The 27,559-nt window shown below is 36.9% G+C and overlaps 1 pseudogene; it reads left to right on the plus strand.

Annotated features, from left to right (window-relative positions):
- The window catches only part of LOC147425967 (uncharacterized), a 30,859-nt pseudogene extending 6,472 nt beyond the window's left edge, over window positions 1-24,387 (plus strand).
- Window positions 24,388-27,559: the final 3,172 nt, after the last annotated feature.

Genomic DNA, 27,559 nt, shown 5'->3' on the forward strand with positions numbered 1-27,559 from the left:
CCCACACTTTGTTTAAAATTTCAAGGCGGTGGATCTAGGTGGCATCAACCATTACATGGGTGTATGCAAGATAGACCATACCCATTTTCGTAGCCTACACCCAATTGTGACATCCATGATGCAACTAACTCGTCGAGTTTACCTTGATCTCAAAGCATGAGATTATAGCGCGTGGTACACAACAAGAACTCGCCAAGTTATTGCTTGGCAATGCCATGTAACTCGCCGATTGACGTGGTCCTTCCATGCATATTTCCACGCGGCTTGGCTAGAATAGCCATGTGGGGATGTTGGAAAACTACGTGGCATGCGGACTCGATAACTCGTTAGTTTTTTTCAAGAAGTGCGGAGTGCGGCTAGAAAAGCGTCGGGCTTCTGACTGTGAGAGTTTGCAGGAAACTCAAGCAAGTCGTAGAAGATTTGAGGCTAAAAACACACTCAAAAAGAAAAAAAATCAGACCACGAAATATTCTCTTTGAAAAAGAACCAAGATCAACTCAAAACTCTTGTGTGTGTGATGATTTGGTGTAGCCTCACTGACAATTACATAGTTGCAGTGCTCTTTCGCCCTGATAAAAACCCTATACAAACGCTTCAATTCACCATTGTATCCATTTCATGGAAGCTTCAGAACTTCATTATACATTTCCAAGTAGTTATTTAAAGAGGGGAAACCCTAATTGGTGGCCTCACAGCCTTGAATACAGGGTTGGAATAGCACGGGACTACACTAGCATACCTTAGGTGCACGCTTTGTATCCCTTCATAGAGGAGCTTATAGTGCTGATATTACTCTTCTAAAATGTTCCCTCACTCCTCACAGTCACGGCACCGTGAGTGATGTGGAATTCTAAGTCATGTTTTACCAATTTTGATTCATTTTTAACCATTTTATGACCATATTTTTAGCCCAAAAATGCCTTTTTTTTCTCGTAAAAATCCCAAACAAGCTGGGAAGATTTCCTAAAATTGTGGAAAAATCCATTGGGCTTAAATTTCAGCTTGAACCTCATTTTACCACTTGCCAAGCACTCTAGATGCATCTCTTCCACCCGCACATGAAACCTGCTATTTTTGGCTGAGATTGGCCGCATTGAACTTTCTAGGCAAAACGAGTGTGCCACTTCAATACACTTGACATTTTTACATATCTAAAGAAAAATAGCCATATATTTAATTGAAAAGGCATGCCACAGTGCCACGTCTAGGGCCTTGCGTGCCCGACAAGGTATGCATCTATTTTTGCATATATCACACTATGTACATCATAGCATTTGGTCCCACACGTCAAAAGAATTGTGAGTGAGGTAGATATTTTAGTTTCACATTATGCACGTGCCATGGCACGACATCTTGGCATTGCCAAGAGGTAACGCCACATAACGCGGCAAGCTACATGGCATTACGTATTTGAAATGTTTTTGTAACTCGCCGAGTTACGAAGCTCAAGTTACTTGGCACATAATTTGTTGTGGGTTACCTCCAGGCTCGATGTTGGTAGTTCGCATCCCCTCTTCTATTTTTGCACGCCTCAAAATTTAGATGTCCATCGCTATCTTCTCGTTGGGGAGAGGGTTACCCCGGGTATACTTTTTCTTTGCCAAACAACATGCAACACCAATGGTATTGTGCCAACTCAAAATCATGCACATTGAGGGGGACGTGCGTGACTGGGCCCCTAGAGCTACAACTCATCCATGACATTGTATATCTTGTGTATAACCCGCCCAAGATTTCAATCAGAAAGTAATTTTTCCTAGGCCAAGATGTCCCCACATATGTATGAGCACATATAATTAGCATTGGTTGTTGCAACAAAGATACATGTGTTTACTATTTATGATATACAATGTAACTAGTGCTCGATAATAATCATGGTGCCATGAGTCTAGTTGAATAGTAATTTAGGATATACACATCAACCTTTAAGAACGCTTATGGTAATATATGTGAGCTATGATATACATAATGCACAATAACTCTATTCTAGTTCCATGGTGTGATGCAAAACATGTGCAAGCTACAACAAAACTAACACTCAATAATAATAACGGCATCGCTAGTCTAGTTGGATAGTGACATACGATATAAAGAATAACCTAGAATGTATATTTCACCCCTTGCATAGTTCGATAGTGTCCCTACGTGTATATAGAAATAGATGGATAGTGTCCCTAAATGTTTATACCCATATTATCCCCACATGTATATGACGCACATATACTTTGCATTGGTTGTTGCAACAAAAATAATTGTTTTGACTATTTATGATATACGATGTAGATAGTGCTAGATAATAATCACGATGTTGTGAGTGTAGTTGCAGTGAGTTAGGATATACACATTAACCTATAAGAACGATTATGGTACCCCTTGTATAAATGGATAGTATGTATCACTGGATTTTCCATGTATTTTATATAAAACTAAACAAATATATAGATCAATAGGTATGTGCTATATAATTTCATTATCTACGACCTATGATATAACAATGCTAACTATAATATATGTAAGTTGCGATAATATAGTCTAGTTGGATAGTGGATAGTAAAGTCATTATTGTACTCAAAAGTTTATCTACTCATAGAATATCAAGTTTTAGATAATGAAGCACTAGACCTACAAAGATAGTGCATGATAATAATGATGAAACTACATGTATATATGGTATAGTTGGATAGTGAGATAGGATATAAAAAATAACAAGTTATACAAAAATAATTCACTTGATTTTATTATATAAATTTTTTGAATTTATATAAAACTAAATGAATATATAGATCAATAGGTATTTTCTATATAATTTCATTATTTGTAACCTACAATATAAACAATGCATGTTTATAATTACAATGCGGCCTCTAGTCTACTTCATGAGAGCCTTAATTAGGCGATGGTGATGCTTGAGAGTTCAAAAGGAGGCTCAAATAGTAGACTTATGAAAAATTATAACAATCCAAACTACCACATTATTATCAATGTCTAAGATAATGTGTATGTATATACGTATGTGGAGATATAGAGTACTCAATATGTATGTATACACGTGTAGAGATGTTAATGTGGGGAGATGTGGTGACTTAGGATATACATATTAATGTTTTATAACAATAATTATAATACCCCTTCTATAGATGGATAGTGTCCAGGCATGAATACAGCTCCATATGTACATAGAATATCACTTTTATTATAACTAAGCACTAGACTTGCCCTATACATCTCACAGGATAATATAGATTAGACAAATGTGATTATGCAAGCTCTATGTTCACTACATGGTTTGATGTAGAACATGTACAAGATACAATACGACCAACACTTGACACTTGAATAACGACACTGCTAGTCTAGCTGAATAGTATACGCACATATAATTTGCATTGGTTGGTGCAACAAATGTAAAGAATGAGGATGCAAGAGAGCTACACAAGACAAGCACAAAGCACACAGAGATGGAAAGCTTCTTCTTCTTCTTCACAGAAAAGAGAGTACAAAAATGACTAAGTGCTAAAGCTGAAAAGTAGCACATATGTACATGCGGTCACTAAGTGTGAACTCGCTAGAAGCGTACTAGGCTGGCACTATAAGTGTAGTCCAGCTGTAGAATCATTGGCAGAGATCCTCCGTGTCGGTCACCTAACGCGCCAGTGAGTAAATGCCGTAAGCGGCCAAGACCCGTAGTGGATGCCAGCTCAAGGTGTAGAGCTCGACATCTCAACACTCCCCCTCAAGCTCTGCATGTCGCAGAGTCCAAGCATAGTCCGGAAACGTCGAAGCTTCTCAGCTCCGAGGGCCTTGGTAAAGATATCCGCTATCTGCTCCTCTGTGCTGACGTAGAACAAGTCGATGTCGCCCGCCAACACTCGCTCTCGAACGTAGTGGTAATGGACCTCTATGTGTTTGGTCCTAGCATGGAACACTGGGTTCCTAGCCAACTGCATGCTGCTGAGGTTGTCACAATGAATGAAAATCTGTTGGTCCACCTGCACTCCCAAGTCCTCAAGTAATGTGCGTAGCCAAGCTACCTCGCACGCCGCAACTGCTGCACCTCTGTACTCGGCCTCTGTGCTCGATAAAGCAACCGTAGGCTTCTTTTTGCTGCTCCAAGTAACAGCAGCACTCCCAAAAGAGAACATGAAGCCACTCGTAGCTCTCCTATCAACAATGCTACCTGCCCAATCTGCATCTGTATACCCATACAATGCTAATGGTGCATCTGCTGCATAGAACAATGCGTAGTCAAGAGTCCCTTGCACATACCTAAGTGTGCGTCGTACTCCGTCCAAATGTGGCTTCCTCGGAAGCTTTATGAACTGACTCTCCAAGCCTACTATGTAGCTCAAGTCTGGCCTTGTGATAGTCAAGTAGATTAGACTACCCACCATCTTCCTGTACATATTGACATCCTCAACAACATCACCCTTCTCTGCACTCAGCTTTGCATTCACATCCAAGGGAATAGAAATTGGCTTACAATCAGCCATACCATACTTTGACAACATGTCCAAAGCATATTGTCTCTATGACAGCCATACACCCTCTGGCGTCCTGATCACCTCAATGCCAAGAAAGTAGCGCAACTCGCCTAAATCTTTCATTTCAAACTCCTGTTTGAGAAGACCCTTCACATGGTCAATCTCCATAGCATTGTCACCAACAATAATAAGGTCATCTACATATATGGTAATGACCACAATCCCCACATCACTCTCACGTACATAGAGTGAATGATCAGCATGAGCTCTCCTAAAACCAATACTGACAAGATACTTGGCAATCCTGTCATACCATGCTCTAGAGCCTTGCTTCAAACCATACAAAGCTTTGAGAAGTCTGCATACATAATCTGGGTAACCTGGATCGACATAACCAGGTGATTGATCCATATACACTTCCTCTTGCAACTCACCATTCAAGAAGGCATTCTTTACATCCATTTGATGCATAATCCATACTCTAGATGCAGCCACTGCTATGACAGCTCTCACAGTCGTCATCTTTGCCACTGGAGCAAAGGTCTCCTCATAGTCTATGCCATACGTCTGTGCATAACCCTTTGCGACCAGCCTTGCCTTGTGACGCTCAATGTTACCATCAGCCTTATGCTTGGTTTTATACACCCATTTACAGCCAATAGCTTTCTTGCCACTTGGCAATGGCACCAACTCCCATGTGTCATTTGCTTCCAATGCAGCCATCTCTTCATTCATTGCATCATCCCAATGCACATTTCCAACTGCATCCTCAAAACATGTGGGCTCCACATCCTGTATCACCTTAGCCATGTAGGCTTGGTCATGCGCTAGATACCCATCATAAGTCAATTTCTGAACTGGATTTCTGACTCTATTAGATCTGCGCGGTCCTTGGTCACTCCTTTGCCCTCTAGCATCTTCTTGTACTTTCCTTACACCAGGTGTCCTGACAGCCGGAATTCCAAATTCCTCATCAAGACTTTGTTCAGAACCATCTGAATCCATGTCTACATGTGAAAAACCTGATGATGCATCAACCATAAAGGGAGGTTCATCAACCTTTTCCTTTCCTTTTCGTGATACATTCCCTATACCTGTTGGTGGAGTAACCTACGTACGTAGTCTACCATTCCATGGTTTCTCAATAGAGCCACGAGAAGAGGACTCTTGTGGTCCACTCAAAACCTGTGACTGTGGCCTCACATTTTGTACAACCACATCATCTTTTACATCAGCCCCAATAGTGCCATGTGCATTACTGTACCAGCTGCTCATCTCATCAAAGACTACATCTCTGCTCACTCGTAATTCTCGTGTAGTAGGATTGTAGCACCTGTACCCCTTTTGTTCAAGGGAATATCCCACAAGAATACATTTCTTTGCTTTAGGATCCAATTTCCTACGCAACTCATCTGGTACATGCACGTAAGCTATGCAGCCAAACACTTTCAAGTGTGACAAATCAGGCTCTGTACCTGTAAACTTTTCCTCAGGTGTTACATCATGCACCGTAGCTGTAGGTGTCCTGTTCATAATGTACACAGCTGTATTTACAGCTTCAGCCCAGAAATGATGAGGCATGTTCTTCTCATTCATCAATGCACGTGCAACCTCTGCAATGTGCATGTTTTTCCTTTCTGCGACCCCATTTTGTTGTGGAGTATATCTGCATGTAAACTGCCTGTGTATACCATGCATTCGCAAAAAATCTGAAAAATCATTGCAGAAGTACTCTCCCCCTCCGTCTGACCTCAATGTCTTGATTTGCATATCTGTCTCCTTCTCAATCATGACTTTGAAGTCTTGAAAGTGACCAAACACTTCAGTTTTGCTACGCATGAAGTAGACCCATACTTTCCTTGTATGGTCATCAATGAAAGAGACATAATACCTGCAACCATGTATACTTGCAGTATCGGTTGGACCCCAAACATCTGTGTGCACCACCTCAAGTGGCTTTTTACATACATTGCGCTCATGTGGAAATGAGCCCTTTGACTGTTTTCCAAACTGGCATGCTACACACACTTTATGCATACCATCCACCTTGAATTTGGCCAAACCTTTTACAATCTGTTTTGATTGCATGCTGCGCAATCTCTGCTCATTGACATGGCCAATGCGTTTGTGCCAAATGTCAACATCAGCCACAACACCTGTGCCCTGTGCAAATAATGCAGCTTTTACCTCAGGCATGTCTACATTCAGCGTAAACATTCTGCCCACACATTTGCCCTCTGTGATCAGCTTACAGCCATTCTGGAAATCTTCTACATAACAGCCATTTGGATTGAAGCGAACCTGCAAACCCTGCTCAACCATTTGTCCAACAGAAACAAGATTCTTTGTAATGTTTGGGACATGAAGTACATCTGCTAAGTACTTTGATTTCCCACTCTTCGTATTTAGAGGTATGTCCCCTACATGAGCAATGGGGTGAGCTGTGTCATCTCCTGTCTGCACATAGCCTAACACATCTGGTTTGCGCATATCTCTAAACCACTCTCCACGAGACGTCATGTGATTAGAGGCACCTGAATCCACATACCAAACATCATCTTGGGTGGAATTCTATGCAGTCATTGTATTCATTACATGTTGCATAACAAACATGCGCTCGTTTTTTCTGTCATCTGCATCTCTGCTAGTAGATGCATAGTTGCCCTGTTCTCTCTTTCTACTTGCTTTTCCCTTTGGACAGTCACGTGACATGTGACCTCTTTCACCACAAGTCCAACATTCTCTACTATCTGGAGTATGTTACTGCCTGCTTGATCCTGCACCACGACCTCTTTGACTCCCCCTGCCTTGAGACTGGTTTCCCCTATCCTCATTCTTTACATGGTATCAGAGCCTGGTGCAGGCAAGAGAGGCTAAGAGAGCTACACAAGACAAGCACAAAGCACACAGAGATGGAAAGCTTCTTCTTCTTCTTCACAGAAAAGAGAGTACAAAAATGACTAAGTGCTAAAGCTGAAAAGTTGCACATATGTACATGTGGTCACTAAGTGTGAACTCGCTAGAAGCGTACTAGGCTGGCACTATAAGTGTAGTCCAGCTGTAGAATCACTGGCAGAGATCCTCCGTGTCAGTCACCTAACGCGCCAGTGAGTAAATTCCGTAAGCGGCCAAGACCCGTAGTGGATGCCAGCTCAAGGTGTAGAGCTCGACATCTCAACAACAAAGATACATGTTTTTACTATTTATGCATATAAGCAATAATAGGCTCAAAGAGTTGCAAATATAACCCTTTTTTGGGTGGATAGTGTACATGTTTTTGATATCCACTACATTGTGTGTAAATTAGAGATATAGGAAGATAGTGCATGATAATAAGGTGTGGCAGTAATTATGATACCACATGACATTATTATGATGATATAATAATGATGGCACAACATGTATTCTCTAGTTGGGAGGTAGTGATATATGATATAAACAATAACCTACAATGATTATGATACCACATGTATAGATAGACAATGTCCATGCTTGTAGATATAAAGCTTTGTATATACGTAGACTATTATTACCTATATATAATGAATTGATGGACTTGCCCTTCATATTTCAATAAGTGTGATCTATGAATAAATAATGTATGCAGGATAATAATTATGCATGCTTAGGCCTCTTGACTAGTTGGACACTCAGATATGATATATTAACATCGAGAGTGGTGATGTGCTACAGTAATATTTAGGAGATATGACATAAATAATGCACTCTAATAATAACGATACATATAGTCTAACTGGATAATGAGTTAGCATATAACTTGTAAGCTAGAAGAGCTATGATGGTCCTTCTTTGAATGGATAGTGTTGTACATGCGTATGATGACCACTAGATAGGGTACAAATTAGAGATAAGAAGATAATGCATGATAATAAGGTGTTGTATCAATATTAATCTCTAACCTTCTTAAAGTATTTTCCAACTTAATTTGGACGCTTTAATATGGGGAAAATAATTAAATATGAATAAATAATATAAATAAACATGCGATCTATGAATAAGTAATGTGGGATAATAATGATACATATATGCTCAGGCCTCTAGTCTAGTTGGACACTAAGATATGATATATTAACATCGAGAGAGATGGTGAGCTACAAGAATAACTAAGACCTACAATATAAATAATGCACACTAATAAATACGATACATATAGTCTAGTAATTGAATAACTATCTAGCATATAAGCAATAAGCTAGAATAGTTGTGATACCCATTCTGTGGGTAGATAGTGTACATTTTTTCTATATCCACTAGATAGGGTGTAAATTAGAGATATAAGAGGATAGTGCATGATAATAAGGTGTGATAATAATCATGACACCACATTTAATTATTACGAAGATCCATTATATCTCGGCTAGCATTGTTTGGCCCTAGATGTTAGTGTAATACTATCGAAATATCCCTAGAATACAACCACATTCTCAAGATACGGCCTCTAAAATTTCAAAGACTCCTAAGACACTTCTCCTTTTGTTTGTAACTCCCAGAATACCCCTTATTAATATTTTTTACTTCTATTCTAAATGGGCTTGATCGAATCGTCTATTACATTTCTAAATGCTACATTTCATGAGCTATCATGTTTATTACTACTAATGCTAGTCTAAATGTGTTATTGTCTATTGACCCATTCTAGTAAAGCCTTATAACACGTGCCTAGGCGTCTAGTCTAGTTGGACACAAAGGTATGATATATTAACATTGAGAGAGTTAATAATCTACGATAACAACTACGAGCTACGATTTAGGTAATGCACACTAACAATTGCAATACATATAGTCTAGTTGGATAATGATTGAGCATGTAAGCAACAATAAGCTAGAAGAGTTGTCAATATACCCATTCTTTGGGTGGATAATGTACATGTTTCTTATATCTCGGCACTACATTGGGTGTAGACAAGAGATATAAGAAGGTAGTGCATGATAATAAAGTGTGATAATAATTATGATACCACATGTAATTATTACCCCGATGTAAATGATATATATGTGAGGCGATAATAATGATGGTATTGCATGTATTGTCTAGTTGGGAAGTAGTGAGATAGGATATAAACACCTACCTACAATGATCATGATACCACATTTATGGATAGACAATGTCCATGATTGTATATATAAAGCTTTGTATGTACGTAGAGTGTCAACTTATAGATAATTATTTGGTCGACTTTCCCTTCATCTTTCAATACGTGGGATCTACATATTTTTGAAAAACTATATATTAAGTGAAGACGTATATCAAGAGGTATCACATAACACTTGATAGGATATAAATTAGAGATAATACTAATTAATTAGTTGATGAGTGATAATAACGTGAGATAATAACTATGATAAGATGTTTATTATAATCCATGCAATTACCTACGTCAAATATAGTGCATGATAATAATGATGAAATTGCATGTATGGTGTAGTTGGATAGTGAGATAGGATATAAAAATAACCCACAATCATAGTATGATACCTCGTGTATTGATGAACAATGTCCACATATATACAAGTCGGTATATACACATATAATAACAAGTTATACAAAATTATTTGCTGAATTTTGCATATATTTTACATAAAACTAAATGAATACATAGATCAATAGGTATTTTCTATATAATTTCATTATCTGCAACCTACAATATATGCAAGATAATAATTACGATGCGGCCTCTAGTATACTCCATGAGAGCCTTAATTAGGTTATGGTGATGATTGAGAGTTCAAATAGGAGGCTCAAATAGTGGAGTTACAAAAAATTATAACAATCCAAACTACCACATTATTAACAATGTCGAAGATAATGTGTATGTATACGTGTATGGAGATACCGAGTACTCAATATGTTTGTATACATGTACGGAGATATTACTGTGGTGAGATGTAGTGAGTTAGGATATACACATTAACCTATAATAAGAACCATGATAATACCCCTTCTATAGAAAGATAGTATCCATGCATGTATACAATTCCATATGTGCATAGAATATCAAGTTTTTGATAACTATGCAATAGACTTGCCCTATATATATCACAAGATAATATAAACTAGACAAATATAATTATGCAAGCTCTGTTTTAGTTGCATGGTGTGATAGTGTACATGTTTCTGATATCCACTAGATAGGGTGTAAAGTAGAGATATACGAGAATAGTGCATGATAATAATTATGATATCGCATGTAATTATTATGACGATCCCAATGATAAGTGATGCAATAATAATGATAGTTATCACATGCATATATTGTCTAGCTGGAAAGTAGTGAAACTAGATATAAACACTAACCTACAATGATTATGATACCACATGTATAGATAGACAATGCTTTGTATGTATGTAGGCATAGGGCCACACACATCACTATGCATAAGCTCTAAATGTTTACGCTCTTTCTCAAACGAACCATTATGAGAAGCACATGTTTGCTTCCCATATTGACAATGCTAACAGAAAGGAAATTCAAAAAATGAAAGAGAAGGCAAGTAACCTGAACGAGAAAGAGTCTCCATTCCTTTATTTGACATATGTCCTAGCCAGCTACGCCATAATGCAACGGTTGACAGCTTGGGTTACAGATAGAACACTGTTTTTGGATGACACATAAAGAGGATAAAGGGAGCCCAATTTCAAACCTTGTGCAACCATCAACTTTCCCTTTGCAATACGCCAATATTGCTGAAAGAAAGTGACTTTGTAACCAAAGTCTTCAAGGCAACCAATTGAAATCAAATTGTGTGTCAAATATGGGACATGATGCACATTGTGGATCACAAAACGTACGCCATTTTACATAACCATAGCAATGTCATGGACACCCATGATGTCACATGCATAGATGTCTCCAAGTGTGACAAATACAATGTCTCTTCATAGGTGGTAAACCACCCTCTATCCTATGTAGCATGCAAAGAAGCACCTGAATCAAGTATCCAGGTGTGTGACACCTCACTGCTGTGACAAGCAATTTAGTTGGCAATGAACTCTGCAATGATAGAGATTCATGTGCATCAAAGAGCACATCATCAATCTCGAATAGCATTTTGATCTTTTGCACATCAGAGTCATCTGAAGCCACATTGATTTCTTCAATTTTTGACTTCTCCTCTTTACCATGACAAGCAATTTAGTTGGAAATGAACTCTCCAATGATAGAGATTCATGTGCATCAAAGAGCACATCATCAATCTCGAATAGCATTTTGATATTTTGCACATCAGAATCATCTGAAGCCACATTGATTTATTCAATTTTTGACTTCTCCTCTTTACCATGATTCATTAGCTTTACTTTTGCCTTTGCCCTTATGATTCTTCCAAGCATGAAAATATTTTTTCATGTGACCATATTTATCACAATAATGGCATTGAATATCTTTATAATGTCCACAATTAGACTTTGACCTATCAGTGAGTCCCTCTTGCCATCTTTACTTGCATCACGCTGCTTGGCACGACCCTTTCTTTGCATCCCATCTTTCTGTCCATAGTGATATTTTCCATGATGTGAGCTACCCATAGAAGTTTGTCGCATTTACTCAGACAAAAGAGAACTAGTGACATTCCAACATAGAAAAGTAAACAGATTTGGCAAGATGCAATCTAGTAGTAGGCTTTCATAACTTATCTAGCTCATCCCACTGAAACTGAGTCATGCTCATTTTCTCAGTTCTTTCCAAGTGCATTATAGGAAAATTTTAATTCTTTTGGACAAGAACATCTTGCATTAGGTTTTTCCAAAGAGCAAAGTTTGTGCCATCAAACTTCTTTATGTGATAGACATCACGCTCTTTAAGTGACATCTTGGCAAACTATAAGCCCAAACTTTTGGCAGAGTCTCCTTTGATTTTGGGAGAAAATCTCAACCAAAATAGAGACCCAAAGTGTCAAGAAATGTAACCCAATGCATAAAAGGGTATCTATGACCAAAAAGAAAGAACAATTGGGAGTGTTAGCTATGCATAAACTATCAAATTGACGCATCAAAAACCATCATGACTAACGAGCACCTAGTCCTCTCTATACATATCCTATGGAGAGGCCACGAAGGGGATCTCTAGCTACCTATATCACCAAAAGTATATCCATTTGAGAATACCCATGTTTAAGAAAACCTCACCACGACCCTCTCAACATAGGATATGCAAACGTACAGCCAAGTCTCATAAATAGCTATCTTCCAGACCAAGTCTCAAAAATGTATGGGACTCCCATACAAGCCAAATATGTCTCCACAAAAGCATACCATGGTAGTATCCACAAATAACATATAGTCCTCACTACTAATCATAGGATATGTGCACAAACAGAAAAGTGAGCAATATGCCAAAAAACTCCCACCCGAAGAGAACTCTGGGAGTAGACCAAATTTGTGGTCAAATTCTGCAAAGATACGCTCTCAAAAGAGCATACCACAGTCATGTACATAACATACATAGCGTATGGCCAAAAAAAAAGAACATCAAATCCCAACTTTGGAATCAACTATGCATAAAATAGTCTAGTTGAGCAAGCTTGCTAATGACCTAGACACATAAACCATGTCAAGCTCTCAATGCATGAAACCTATGTTCATAAAGCTCCAAAATCATTGCCAAAATGCTTGTAGAAAATAACTTGTGTATCCTATCTAATTTCGAAAACTATGCAAAAAACTGATGCATAAACGACCAAAATCTAAGATGCAACCACGGTCCACTACCAAAAATATGTCACCTCTAAAGCTATGTATGGATAAGAATTTTAGCCCTTTGTATGCATGAAAATAGCATCCTAAATAGAAAAATCCAATTGGCTGAATATTCAGCTCAAAAAGATGTCAAAGTATCTTGCAAGTGTCTCGCATAATGGCAAGACAAATCAACAAGATATCTACCGGATCTTCTATATGTGGCTGCAAGTGGACCTCAAAAAAGTGCTACAACCTCTCGGAGAATCTGATACACAGATCATACATCGTATCCTCCCACTTGTGAGAAAACTTGCAACCAATACCACTCTCACATCCGAGAGCAAACCATATGTGGAATCCTCGATACACAATAAACAACTACTACTGCACAAATTTTAGAGGTCAAAATCAGTCCAAATGAACATCATCATTGCATTCAAAGCATGAACAAACCCCATTTTACACCCTAACCTTGCGCAAATCACATTCCGTATGCAAAAGTTACGCAAAAAACACTATTTTCGAGTTCGAAAAATGACATGCAAAAAAAAAAATCATTCTTCTTGCAAGTATGGCAGCAAAAAAAAAAAGCATACACACTTGCAATACACCCTCCTCTCAAGCTTGGGAATGTCCCTCGAGCTTCCATGAGCACAGATCTAGTGGTTGCTCACCAATCTCAAACTTCCACCGAAAATGAGCTCACCATAGCTGAAAGCTCACTTCTCTGTAGCACTGCATCTGCAGCGAAGCCAAATCTCTGATACCAGTTGTTGGTTCAAGTGCAAGAATGGGAAGATAGAGTGTGAGATAGAAAAGAGTACGCAGATATAGGTGAGGGTGAGCCTTGCCCTCCTACACAGCACACACTATATCGAGATAGTGTGTATGGTTCATAATAATGTATTATCTATACAATTGGATAAAAGAAATTGTAAGTGAGTTAGTGATGGGAGGTAGCGACGATCGACCGAAAACAACCTGGACATGTCGTCTCCTCACGTCACATAGCTACTACCCTTTGTTCAAAATTATTTGGTTTGCAAAAAGGTTAGACTAAACTTCCCCAAAGGAATGTAGGAATCCTAGCCCTAGTTTTTATGTTTTTTTTTGTTGTTTTTGTTTTGTTTTGTTTTCATGATTTGTTTTATTTTGTTTTTTTAGTGCTTTTTTAATAAAATAAAAAAATCAAGCATAAATGAAAACGTATCTTTTTGGATTTTTGATGGTTTCAATTTGTTTGGAGTTTGTAAATTTTGTGTGTTTTTTTCTTCTTTAGCATGTGCATGCAAGGTTGGGCAAAACCCAAGCCTATCTCCCCCTTAGCATCATCATTTAGATCTCCCACAAACAGGTGGTGAAATAGATCATGCGCATTGGCTATACCAAAAAATGCTATAGGTTATGGACTACAGGCATCCGTACATGATCTAGTTGCCTAGTCTTAGTAAAAGCTTCAAAATCCTACTCGTATACCATGCCCTAGGTAAAGGACTCCACACAAGGTCGAGAAACCTAATTTTACCCAAAAGCTACAGCTCCCTACATGTATGTCATTCCCTATGCACTATGCACTCGTGTTTCTCTTGTCACGTGATATGGATCTCAAGCATACATATATGCTACAGACACCTACTTCCACTAAAAAGCAACAATGTCCTACATATACAATTCCCTATCCACTATGCACATTTTTTAAAGAAAAATATCTTCTTTGCCACAACCAAAATTTATATGTAGATAAGGTAACATAATGTAGTATAACTCACTAAGTACAATCAATAATATTTTTCTGTTGCATCATTCTCATTCATCTTATCTGGATTCATCTCACAATTTCCCAAAACATATAATTCATCCCAACTTACATACTTATCACTCATCACTTTATCAAAAGCATCGCATTCTTGAGAAAAAACGTAACTTACTCAAATATTTATCTCCCAATGGGTAGGGATTTTGATATCTCTTTACTCGAGTGCAACTGTATTTATGAAAAACTATAAAAAAATATAGTCTTTGCCTCAAAAATAATGCCACAAACACTGATAAACTAACATCTCCAAACTTCCTCTCAAACTTCACATCTCAAAATCTTCTAGCATTTCTAACTCGCAAACATCTCCTATCTTTCCAACATCTCCACTATATCTCTCAAACATCTCACTTCTCTAGCTTCTCCAATGTACTTCTCAATTATCTCTTAGGTCCTTATTAACATATCTAACTCTCAAGCATCCCTCAACTTGCTAGCTTCTCCACAAAAATCTCCCACTTCTCTAACATCTTTTCACTTTTCTAACATATTTTCAATACACCCTCTAACATCTATTATTTCAAACTCTACTCTCATGCACTTCTTTGTCCCCTCAACACCAATATTTCTTTCACCACAAACATGCACTACAATTTTGAAACACAAAACACACTACACGTGGCATCTGCTAAGTCTAAATTTCTTTATGCCCATTTAAATTGTAATAAAATCATGCGTTGAATTTTTCTTTATTTCGTTAACTCTCATAGACAATTTTACTAAAATTCTATTAGTCAAACATCAAAGATTTGCCAAATATAATTGAATTTGGATTTCACTGAAGTCATCATTCTGCCTACAAGTGAATGTAAATAACTCGCATATAAGCAAGAATAAACAAGGAACCCTCTCCTCAACGATATCTTATCTCGCACCACTCAAGTCACACTTACTCTCTCATACTCTTTACTCACTTTTCACTCTCCCTTGAAGGCTCAAACTCACAAAATTTTTTAACTTCTCTCCTCACTTGATAACTTAACCACTTAATCAACTTCCATCAAAACCTGGATTCTTCTTCATCTTACACACATATAAAATCATTAAACATCTAAATAGGAACAACAAAAACTCATCAATGTAGCCCAAATATCTACACATAAATGACAATACAATAGAAAGATACTTCACAAAAAACACTAAGAGAGAAAAATCTATGTGATTAAGCGAGGTAATTATGCTAATGTCAATTAATTAGCAATTTATATCTAGTTATTATTAATTAATCTATTAATTAATGAAGATTAGATTATTCTCTGTTATTAAACACTTTATTATATTGTATTTATCTGTTAATTACTTAATCTTTTTAAAGATTAATAATCTACTTAATTATTAATCCTAATTAGACCTGAAATTAATTAATTTTACCTTAATTACTAGAAATTATATCAATGAATGTTAGTTAGTTCTAAGATATTTATCAAAGATTAATCATACTGCTATTAAGCTAGAAAATTTATGTCATAATTTTCTAATTAATTTTTGTGATTATCTAGATAAAGGTTAAATATTATTAGATATAAAATAAATAGAAAAACTAGTAGAAAAACTTAATAATTCACAACATAATTATCACAATTAAAGAACATTGTTAAAAACATAGGGTAACTATCTCATTAGCAAAAAGTTAATCTAGCTATTTAATTAAACTAAAATGGACTGATTCTAGTTGTAAAGAAAAGAGGGAAATTAACTAATCAAGTTTAATAATTAAAAGATTATTATCAGAGTCAATAAATATCATTAGTAAGATATGATATTGTCTTATGACTAAAAAGTTAATCTAGATATTTAATTAAGCCAAAATAGATTTATTTTAGCTACAAATAAAAGGGGAACCTAGCTAATTAAATTAAATAATTATAAGACAATTGTCAAAGTTAATTAGCATCATTAGTAAGCTATGATAATTATCATCTGACCAAAAATCTACTCTAGCTATTTAATGAAGCCAAAATAAACTAATTTTTTTATAAATAAAAGGGGAAAATTAGTTCATTAAGTTAGATAATTACAAGATCTTTATCAAGGTTAGTAAACATCATTAATAAGCCGTAATAACTAGATTATGACCAAAATGTAATTGCTAATAATTAGATTATGACCAAAAAGTTAGTTTAGCTATTTAATTAAGCCAAATTAGACTAATTTTAATTGTAAATTAAAAAATAAAATTAGATAACTAGCATGGATAACTACAAGGTAGTTATTAGAGCTAGAAAACATCATTATCTAGATGTTATATCATAATTAGTTAATTAGTTCAAGTAATTATAATAGATTGAAAACCTTATTTTCAGCTAAAATTCAATTAGGATAAATAGAAATTATTGTTAAAAGCTTCTAGGAAAATTACCAAAAGTATGAATCATTGATACAAAGATGAAGAAATTTAATATTTGAGAGATAATGAATCTAGTAAATATTAAGCCAAAAATAGGAATGTTTTAAGCTTAATAAAGAAGGGAAAATTTAAAAAAATATTCAAAAATTTACAAGAAAATTATGGAAGCTTACAAAACCCTTTAAGAAGCTAAGATAAAATTACCTTACCTATATAAGCAAAAAGAAAAGATTACTCAATCAAGAAATTCTTATCTACGACTACAAATTTAACCTTTGGGGTAAAAAGAGGAATTAGAATGAATACAAAGGTAAAGTCAAGTTTTTGGATGATTTACCTAATAAATTAGACGTCATTATAGAAGTCATGGCACCAAAAAGGACCCGAGAAAACCCTCAATCTGATGATGAGGGTAGTATTGCCAAGAGGGATAGAGCGTTGCACAACAAGAAGGTTGGGGCAAGTAGTAGGCCTACTGATGAGAGCATTCAAGCCCTAGCACTACAACAAATGCTCCGTCAATCCCAAGTGGGTCTTCATTATAATTTAAGTTTGAATAATTCAAAGTTTGAATAACACTCGTTTGGTACCAAAAAGGACATTTTAGTGTCCTTTTCTTGCGAATTTAAATAAAATGGTACATGAAATCCAGAACACATCTCAAGGAATGCTTTTGTAGACTTATTAAATGTTACTCAAAGTACTCATAAAAATTACAATCCCTCACTTTTCATCATAGCCTCAATAGTAACTACATTCATGAAAATAATCTACGCAAAACAACATTCAATGTTTCATTAAAACTCGTACTCTAGCCTAAGAGAAAAATGAGCACGGTGCATGAAATAATCCATGGTAACTACCTATATATGTGTTTGATATTTTTACAATAAGGTGATAATTTTTAATGATTATGCAAGCCACATTTGGTGATTTATGACGTATACAAAAAACTGCGCATGTTGTAATTATGATTTTTTATTTATCAAAGATAAGCCTTAAAATAAAGTCCACTTTTGGATTTCTCCATTCATCTCAAGTTATTTGTATACAAATACCTCATATGTAGACAATTGGGAGATTTATATACACACTTTCATTAGTTTTTCATAGCAATGTTTTTTTTGCACGTAGTTATGCACTACAATTTTTTTTAAATGGGCTTAAATTACAAGATGCCTATGAGTTTTAACCCTTGAAAATTTCTTAATTGATGGGTATTGACCTATAGATACATTATAACCTTAGATTTTGTCCCATAACCTCATCATGTTAATAAAAGAGGCCTTGAAAGACCAATTTTTTTTCTCTTTGTCAGCATTTTCAAGGATTTGGTCTTTTGATTATAACAAAAATTTAGTCGCATAACTAAGTTATGAAGCTCAATTTCTTGCTATAGTAAGTTTTTTCCTATCCATACACCTTGAAATCTATGCAAAATCTTATTTTGATGAGAAGTTATATTCAATTTATGAAAATTTAATTAAAATTGCACTAAATTTCTAGGATTTTTCATCTTAAAACTTATCATTATAATCTTAATTTGGTATTAATTTTGGCAAAAGTAAAATTTGGCTATGTTCTGCACCTCATAGTTGACCTAAGATATGAACATGACCTCTTAATTTTTTTCTAGATTCACCAAATAATTATGACAAGTTGTTAGAAAAACGGGACACTTTAGTGTCTCAGCTAATTTGAGTGTCCAATTACAAAACTAGTGTTAAAATACCATTTTTATCCTAGGAGAACTGCCCAGTTGTATGGGAAACTGCTTTGGCATATGGGTGCCCCGAACTTTGGGTGATGGGTTTCCACCCGGATTATGAATAAGGAAAGGTGATGTTTGTTTCATCCATGTATAGGTGTGCTTGAGATAAGTGAAGTACGTGTTAGGGTTGTCAAGAAATATATGATAAGTGGCCATACCTTGTCTTAATTTAAGATGTTTGTTCTGTAAAAGACTGTGTTTTAATGCTGATTTTCATGACTTGTCTTAATGAATTACTTTGCAGAAAAGATAAAATTAAACCCATTATTCTAAATGGTAAAACACGTGGTAGTAGTTAGAAAAATGTACAAAAGAATCATGTGTGAGTGCAGGGTGATAAGTGAGGATTGACTAAGTTTGTCAATCATGGATGGGTGACCTGATTAGTCAAGTAGCTATCCATCCCTGCATGCACGTTAAAAACATTTAGAAAATATCTCCAATTAGAAGAGGATTTTACGAGCGTCCGTGCCCTCACATCCATTGGGGGGGAAAGCACTGGATGAGAATACCTTAGCCTAAATTTTGGAAGTTATAGGGTTGAAATAGTTTGGATTTTTAAGATGCTGTCCCATTTATATTGTGGGACATGAGAACTAGGTCTTCTTCTAGGGCTATAGACCCGAGCCATTTTCTATTGGTTTCTTGGAGATGTCTTCTGTTTCAACCAGTTTTACTTTTCCTAATTTCTTACTCCCTCTTTACGTATGCAATGTTAATAGTTAAAGAACTTGAACTAACTAAACTTAATTATAATGAAGACCCACCTGGGACTAATCTAACATTTGTTATAGTACGGGGGCCTATACACTCTCATCAGTTGGCTACTACTAGGCCCGGCTTCATCACCGTGCGACACTCTCCTTATTTTTGGAGCTCCACCCTTATCATTAGATGTAAGATTTGCTCGGGTATTTTTAGGTTCCATAGCTTCTTATCCGTGGATAATTAGCTAGAGTATTTTCTCCCTAGTGATTTTTGAGTAGATTTCTCTCTAGGTGAGAGATAAATGGCTATGACTCTAAGTTTTTGTTCTAATGTGGAGAGGGGGGGCCTATTTATAGATTTTTAGGGCTCATAGGCTGTGTTTGGCAATTTCTTACACTTCAAGGAAGCCCCCAGCCTCTTCCTAGTGCCCCCTGCTTCTTAATTTGGCTTGGACATGCTCATCACTGCTCCACACAGCCTCCAGATGCTCCAAATCAATCCCTGCTATTTTTTTGACCTATTATATGATTAGTTTTGAAAATATCTGTAAATATCTATAAATATCTAAAATATCTAGAGGGTTTTATGATAAAATTCTTTCACAACAATGATTATCAAGACCTTACAATTTATTTTGTTAATTTAAGTAACAGTATAAACTTCCAGTGGCCCATAACTGTGTCAATTTGTATCGAAATTTAGTTTTTAAAATTTCTAACCATAGTAAAGTCATGATTACGGTTCCAAAAATACCAATTTTCCATGGTTGGACAATTCTACATTGGTTTTCCAATAATCATATCAATTTGATTAAGCTTTTTACAATCTTTAAGGTTTCAAAAACTAGAAACCTTACAATCACCCCAACTTAAGGAATTGAGATGTCCTCATCTCAATCGAAATTAGAAAAGTCTTTGCAAAGTGATACTTTGTCCTTCCAGGTGGCATCTTCAGTGGGGTAGTCCTTCCATTTTACTAGATGGTCTTTGATTACTTTGTTTTGTAGGCTTCTTTCCCTAGTTTCGAGAATACAATATGGTTGGAGTTTCTACAATCCCTTACTAATTACTTGCTACTCAAATTTTCCGCAAAGAAATTCTCAGTGCTGAGACCATATTAAAAACGTTTGTAAACCATTTGTATCATCCCAAAAACCAGGTTAAATCCATTCCATGAAAGATCCATATATCCACCTTGTCAACATGAACGCGCTCGGTCTAACTAACCATTCAGAGCAATCAGCATTCGACAAGTATTGTGTACTCCAACTTTGCCAATTTGAATGCGCTCCGCATGTTCTTACCATTTTGAGCAATCTGCATTCGGCACAAGCTTTCACCACTGCACTAGAGGTACCCCCTCTGTGCTCTAACCTGGTTGACCAATAATATGTGAAGGGTTTTAAGAGGTATCATACCAAAAGTTCTTTTTGGCTTCCCATTAATACTTCAATATCTAGGTCATTTTTCAAGGAATTCTATCGTGTGCACAAAGAATGTGAGTTGCTTTCTTGATAACTTCTCATTCTCAAGATTCAAATTCTCGTCTTACTATCAAGAACCTCTTTCTCATTTGCTAGATCAACCCTTCATTTTTTTTATTGAATGCTAGTTTAACTTTAGATTCCTTAAGTAATTTTGGGAAAGAAAATAACATATATCATTATAGTATATAAGTAACTCAAAGTTATACATTATCAATTTATAGTGGTTTACAAAACTGCCTATTGCTGCTGACCTCTAGGATTGCTAGTTGTGGCCAAGCTAGTGGCTCTTTCATATTTCTCATTCATTAAGGTTGGTTCTCCCATGATTGCATAAGATCTGGCTCCTCTTGCTCTTCCTCTACCTCGTCCTCCATTTCTACCTCCTCTTAGATTGTCTCCTTGATTTTGGGATATGGATCTAGCAGTAGTTCGAGGGTTTTGCTCTTCTGGACAGTTATTTCTATAGTGCCCCATTTGATTGCATCCATAGCACCTAGCGTTTGGAAAGGTCTACTCCAAGTTCACTGCTACAGCTACTTCACGTTGTTGATATCCTTGGTTGAAAGTTCCCCTAGTTCTTTCCCTAAAATTATTGAATCCATTATAGTTCCTTTAAGAGTTGATTCCTTTAGCAGCAAGAGTCTTGGCCCTAAGAAGGGCATCTTGAATTCATGTAGGCCTCATGGCTTCGAGATGTGTACTCAAGGGTTTATTGAGGCCTTGATAGAAGCGAGCAATCTGCTGCTCCATTGTCATCTGGGGAGCATAGTATCGTAAGGACACAAATGTTGTGTAGTCTCCTACAGAGAGAGTCCTAGCTAGCGTAGAGCAAAGAATTTTTTCATCTTGATAGCCTGACGTGCAGGAGGGAGATAGCGTTCTTTTAGTGCCTGCTTCATTTTTTCCCAACACGGAATACTCGTGGGATTATCTCTGCAGTGTTGCTTCCACCAAAGTTTGGAATCTCCATTGAGATGGAACATACCCAGCATTGTTTGGTTGTCCTGAGCAGTTCCAGAAGCTTTAAAATAGTCATCCATAGCATCTAGCCACGCTTCAAAATCTCGCTCAAATTTTGGTCCCTCTCCCTTGAAGGTAGGGAGTTGGGCTTGCTTTAGTAATAGTTTTTTCTCTTGAGTAACAGTGTAAAGGCTATTTACATGAGTATTATCCTGAGATTGAATTAGTGGAATTTAGTACCAAATGAAACCTCTCTTATGCTTTTAGCTTATGGGTGAAAGCATGTTAACGTGTCGCGCTTTTTGTGCTAGTTAGCAGTTTCAAGTTAGAACATCTTCAGAAAGTTGGGCGTCCGGTAAATTTTTTACAAATAATATCAAAATTTGTCGGAGGTTGTACATTTGGATTCCTTGTTTCAAGTGCTTTCTATTGATATATCATATGTCATAGATCTTGGAGATGTAGCTCAAGTTATTGTACTAGTTAGCATTTGTCAAAATTGTGCTAGTTAGCATTGTCCGGGACATGAAAAAGCATGACGGGTTAACATGCTTTCACCCTTATCTCATACTCAAAACTTTTGCACACAAAATGAAGACATGTTCCAAACCATAAACAAAACTGCTTATAGCATACCCATGAGAACCATAGTATGTACAAGAGTTAATAGAATCCATGAAGGTCCTACTATGTACAAGGGTGACAACAATCCTATACTAGAATCTTGTGGACTAGGGGTGGATCAGATATAGGATCAAAATATACATCTTTTGGTCCACTAAAACTAGGTGCTACACTTATGGGTCTAATTATACTTGGCTAGATTACTTTAGACACCTGATCAAACACCCATTGATTCTGTGATACTTGGGCACCATCTATACCATCATATGAGAGTACAATCACTTCTTGATTGGATCAAACAAAAGAGATGTTACCTCTGTATATTTGTTTGTAAGCTAACTTGTTGCTGCTTGTAGACTGCCATGTTGATATTGGCAATTTATTTTTGTCATAACTTTGTCATATGAGCTCAGAATATAGACTTCTAGGTACTCAAAACGAGGGGAACAGGTTTGGTCTACAAGGTACCGTAGACAGAACTCCTAAAAAACGTCTTCCTTTGGCTAAGCACGTAACTTTTTAGGTCGTGACTCAGAAAAACCCTATTTTTGGATCGCCATGACTTTCTTAACTTATTTTAAGCTTACCCATGTATTTTAAGCTAAAACACATAAAAGTAGAACATTGATATTAATAAAAACATCAATTTTAAGTATGTTTTTATTGTACTATTCATAGATAGATTATCTGCTATTCATTAACGTTTCTTTTCTTTTTTTACTCAAAAGCTTTGGACATAAGTATGAGTGAATTATATGTATAATATATCATCTTTGCTTACGATTTGTTGCAGCTTGGCAACGCAAGCCCTACGTGCTCCAGCCTTAAAAAGCACCAGCGCGATATGATCCCATAACTCCTTGGCAGCGCTCTTTCTACAACCAAATTGTAGGGCTCTTCCCGTGCACAGGTCTCTCTTTCTCTCTCTCTCTCTCTCTCTCTCTCTCTCTCTCTCTCTCTCTCTCTCTCTCTCTCTCTCTCTCTCTCTCTCTCTTTCTCTCTCTCTCTCTCTCTCTCTCTCTCTCTCTCTCTCTCTCTCTCTCTCTCTCTCTCTCTCTCTCTCTCTCTCTCTCTCTCTCTCTCTCTCTCTCTCTCTCTCTCTCTCTCTCTCTCTCTCTCTCTCTCTCTCTCTCTCTCTCTCTCTCTCTCTCTCTCTCTCTCTCTTTGTCTCTCCCCCCCCCCCCCTCTGCGATGCCGAGGTGGGCCGTAAAAATTGTTGTAGCCAAGATGAGATGTAGGGTCTGAGTGGTTGTCTAGGAGAGGCACCTGACGTACGATTTTGACCAATGGGGTCTATAACGAGGAGTAGCAGAGACCTTTCAAACCCTGGTTATATTTCGTAGATCTTCAAGCTGGAGGGTACTTCGGATGCTTGTCGACGTGATGAGAATTATCAAAGATCAGATATTTTGTGTGATCAATCAATGGCAGAGGTCTATTCTAGTGCTACTGAAATAGAAAATAATCAGATTACAATCGATGATCAGTTGGCCTAATCTGGAGTCGAACCACGGAAACTCATTGCCTTCGCATGCCCGTTCAATATTTTTTTGGTTGATGCTATCAGGGTGTTGGCGATACAGATGGAAGAGGCCTAAGAAATGGAAATAATAAACGTTGAAGTGGACATGAGTGCAGAAAAGCTTAGCAAGATCGATCACACCGAAGCTTATGATGGTTATCCTCAAGTAATTAAGCCAACGGCTTTAGTGCTAGCTGCTTTTAGCAAAGACTGTGAGGGGATTAGTGGCAGAAAGCTCAATGTTGAGGGAAAGGCATTGGGGAATATTCGCACTAGTGCAAGTGATGGTCTACTGAGTTGTTGACTTTAGTCGCACTCCTCTTCCAACTCTATTGATAGCCTATCTGTAAATTTGATGAGGCAAGCATTTCAGAACGATTTGCAGACAAATAGAAACATCTCTCATGACCAATTCAATGTAGAATATGGTGTCCGTGGGAGTTGGTTAATGTGTAGCTCCAAGAAGATGCAGAAGCATTGGAGCGGAAGTCAAGTAGTCAATCATGTGTACGTTGCCGACCACGATCAAAAGAATAGTCAAAGAGAAAAAGAGAAAGCTAATTCTTTTTTCCACTCAAAGAGCTTTGATGCCAGAGAAGTTGAAGTACAAGGACTATGGAGAAATGTCCCAATATGTCAGCACCTATTAGCCTCCCTCAGTAGTTCACTGCACTGCCATTCAACACCTGGATGGGATAGTAAAATTTTAAGAGGCAATATGGTCAATATTGCTTCTTGTAAAGAGATTCTCTTTCTAAACCGCATGCAAGCGATAGCCAATGTGGCTGCAGTTGAGATTAGCAACAATAGTATACTGCAACGTTGCTCTTCATCAATAGGATGCATACAAAGTAGGAAATGCTAGTGGTGTGTATTTGAACGCATAGCAGTTACTACTTTGGAGCTCCCTTCTTGCCAATAACCATGATTCGATGGTGGATCCTATGAGCAAAGGTCCATGTATGCAGTAGCTATCGGATCGGCTCACAAAGCCTTAAATTTTGACTAAAGTAAACTTTGGATGGTTGCAAATGCAGACATTGATTTGGTATCGATACATAATGCAGGTTAGTCAACAGCAAGGAGCCAAGAAGACATAACTGCTAACTGAAGCAGCTTACAACTCTGTGTGTGTGTGTGTGAGAGAGAGAGAGAGAGAGAGAGAGAGAGACTTCATCTCAACTCGGATAGAACATAGAGCATAAAGTTACATCTGCATGTTTTGTGTATAGTAGGGAGAACATATATTCACAACACTTCACAATCCAATTGCACAAGCGCGACTCCAGCTCGACAACATTGAAAGGTCCGTTATCTTATTTTGATCTCGTTTTTAGAACTATATACTCAATGTCGATCAACATCTGCACGTAAGTTGCACACGCAACTTTTTGCATACGGTTGCTTGCCAAATGTATTTGATGTATTATAATAGTGAATACACAAGTAGTGAATGCATGTGGTGTATCACAACTCTAAATAATTTTTACCATACTAGGTGTCTAAATAATTGATGCCATACTATATATATTCTTGTTTCTCTCGTACTAGGTGTCAGTATGAAGTTCTCAAGACCTAGAAGATTACAATCTAAGTGTCAATAAGCTAAAGAGAAAACAGTAGTCAACTTGAAACTAGCTTACCGTCCATATACTAGGTCATGCTTTGAAATCACTGCATTGTATAAATATTGGAGCATGCAATGTGACATCTTCGCTCACAATTTGATAAACGAGGTCGACAAATAATGAAATAGACACTCGTGTTGCCCTCACTTTGTATCATTGTTGGGCGCTTTGTCATCAGAGAAACAACAACAAGGCTTAGCAGCATTGTACCTATAGTCCATTACCAGTTCAAGGTACCAACCACAAATCAATATCCTCTCTCCATTGATGAGTCCAATGAGTGATATTTGGACATAAAAGAGACAGATATTATAATTATAGACAAGCTATACATGTTAACCCAAACAATTTTTTACCTTATTGTAAGACAAAATAACAATGTAACAAACAGTAAATCGGCAGATCCCTTCAAATGTGTTCTCTTGCTCGGTGATCTTGCCCAACTACCCCAAGTTTTTAGTCATGCACGGGAGCTTTGTAACACATGCCATTTCACAAGCTCAGTCCACTGGCTACATGCAACTTTGTACAAGATGTCATGCTCTATAAGACATGCAACGGACCCTTAATTCTTCACCATTTTTTGTGAAAGAAAACCAGTTGTAGATAAGATCAATTGTACCTTGGGTGCATGTATTATAGATGAATCACATGTGCATGACTACATCAACAACTCTACTACGATAATCTATACTCACATGCCGGACATCCAACACTATGACGACCTTGCCTTAAATAAATTGTACAATCAAACTAACATCACAAAACTTGAAATGAAGACGAACGTGAGTAACATAAATCTCCTTCTGTAGTGGCTCCTAGATAAGATCAATTGTACCTTGGGTGCATGTATTATAGATGAATCACATGTGCATGACTACATCAACAACTCTACTACGATAATCTATACTCACATGCCGGACGTCCAACACTATGACGACCTTGCCTTAAATAAATTGTACAATCAAACTAACATCACAAAACTTGAAATGAAGACGAACGTGAGTAACATAAATCTCCTTATGTAGTGGCTCCTAGACCCTAAGTTCAATGAGCTAGATTTGATCACAATTTGCGTGAACTACATGATCACTGAAAAATATTGACTTGACAATCGATGTGGCAAACAACGCAACATGCATTGTTGATGCCATAACACAGAACACAGAAGGTAAAGTTACATGTATCATTTTCTTCATTCATTGTATTGGGAATAACTACAAAAGAAGAAAGGTAAAACACAAACAACTATAAAAGAAGAAAGGCAAAACACACTCAAAATCCACCTTGAAAAATGTGAACCAACGTGTTGTGCTACCAACAACCATTCAATGAAAAAATTCTTTTTGAAATACTTTCCGTTTGCAAGACTTTACATGTAGCATGTATTCTAGAAAAAACATTCATCTGTAGCCATAGTAGTATAACCTCGCTTGGATATAATCTCGATTGTAACCACCCCTATAATCTCTAATAATTGATGCACTTAACTTTATCTCCTCCCATTAATATTATAGC

The sequence above is a fragment of the Adiantum capillus-veneris genome, chromosome 24, assembly GCF_014529385.1.
Source record: "Adiantum capillus-veneris isolate H3 chromosome 24, ASM1452938v2, whole genome shotgun sequence".
Taxonomy (NCBI): Eukaryota; Viridiplantae; Streptophyta; class Polypodiopsida; order Polypodiales; family Pteridaceae; genus Adiantum; species Adiantum capillus-veneris.